We start from the raw sequence: 1839 nt of genomic DNA, 5'->3' as shown, positions 1-1839 counted from the left end.
AAAGAGTGTGTACAAAGAGGGAGAAAATTAAGTCCACGTGGCGAGTTGCATGCAATGAAATTGCCTGCTAGAAAAGGGCTGCATACTCCCCAGATGAGATACGTCTAAGTTCTACCTCCAGGAAAATATCTTCAGAGGGAAAGACTCTTACTCTTTTATCAGTCTAGAATCCGCTATAGAAAGCCTATAGAGAGCTCTGGGAATTCCCTGGCGGTGCAGTGGTTAAGACATCGTGCTTCCACTGCCGGGGGCACAGGTTCAATCCCTGGTTGGGGAACTAAGATCCCACATGCTGCGTGGTGAAGTCAACAAGTAAATAAATAAATAATCCAACGTCTAATTGTTTTAAAAAAAATCCCATAAATATAGCTAATAAGATGGAATGAAGCACTGACACATGCTATCACATGAGTAAACCTTGAAAATATCACACTTAAGTGATAGAAGCCAGACACAAAATGTCATATGATTCTATTTACATGAAATGTCCAGAATAGGCAAATCCATAGAGACAGAAAGTAGATTAGTGTTTACCAGGGCCTGGAGGAAATGGAGAATGAAGAGTAACTGTTAATAGGTACAGGGTTTCTTTTTGGGGTTATGGAAATGTTCTGGAATTAGAAAGCAGTGGTGACTATACTAAAAACCATGGAAGCATACACTTTAAAATGATTAATTGTATGTTATGTGACATATACCTCAATTTTTTTAAAAGCCCACTTATGGGAGGACGTAATTGGAAAAAAAAATAATGAGGGACTCCCCTGGTGGCACAGTGGTTAAGAATCCACCTGCCAATGCAGCGGACATGGGTTTGAGCCCTGGTCCGGGAAGATCCCACATGCCATGGAGCAACTAAGCCCATGCACCGCAACTACTGAGCCCGCAAGCCACAACTACTGAAGCCCACGCACCTAGAGCCCGTGCTCCGCAACAAGAGAAGCCACCTCAATGAGAAGCCCGCACACCGCAACGAAGAGTAACCCCTGCTCGCTGCAACTAGAGAAAGCCCGCGCACAGCAACGAAGACCCAAAGCAGCCATAAATAAATAAATAAACAAATAAATAAATAAAATTTATTAAAAAAAAATAAGGACTATACTAATGCACACATAAGATGGAATAGTACATATTTTGGGATGTTGAACATTGTGGTAGAAAGAGCAGTGGGCTGAAAATCAGGAGCCTAGTAACTCTAAAGTCACTTAACCTCTCTGGGCCTCAATTTTCTGGTCCTCATACAGCATGCAGACAGCCCTAGCAGAGATCCAACTACCTTTACCTTCGAGGTGCGCCTCAAAGTGGGAGTGGCTTGACCCCGCCTTTCCAGAACCCAGTTCTTTGGGGTCAAGTGCTTTTGGGAGCCAAACTGCCTCCTTCCTTCTCTCACAGCTTCCACCTCCTTCCCTCAAGTCAGTCCAATTCTGTGCCTCTGACCACGGTAGCAAATCTGAGGCCAGAGTTCAGGCACAAGATCCATGTACAAGTTTTTAAACATTTTGAATGACAGTGAGTCCCCTACATTTGAACCTTCAAGTTGTGAACTTTGAAAGATGCAAACGTGCATTCCATCAACGTCAGGCCTGAGTGAAACTGCAGCCTGCCCTCCGTCTCCTATTGCTACCATCTCCCACCTCCTCTCCCTCCTCCAGTCAGTAACTCTTCTTGCCTGTTCACTCGATGCCAGCACCTGTATGCCAGCTGTTGTACTGTACTACTGTACTTTTCAAGGTACTGTACTATAAGATTAAAAATGTTTTATTTTTTGTTTGTTTTTAATGTATTATTTGTGTGAAAAGTATTATAAACCTATTACAGTACTGTACTATATAGCCAATT

The sequence above is a fragment of the Lipotes vexillifer genome, unplaced genomic scaffold (genome assembly GCF_000442215.2).
Source record: "Lipotes vexillifer unplaced genomic scaffold, Lipotes_vexillifer_v1.1 scaffold10, whole genome shotgun sequence".
NCBI lineage: Eukaryota > Metazoa > Chordata > Mammalia > Artiodactyla > Lipotidae > Lipotes > Lipotes vexillifer.
Note: the sequence above shows the minus strand (reverse complement) of the source record.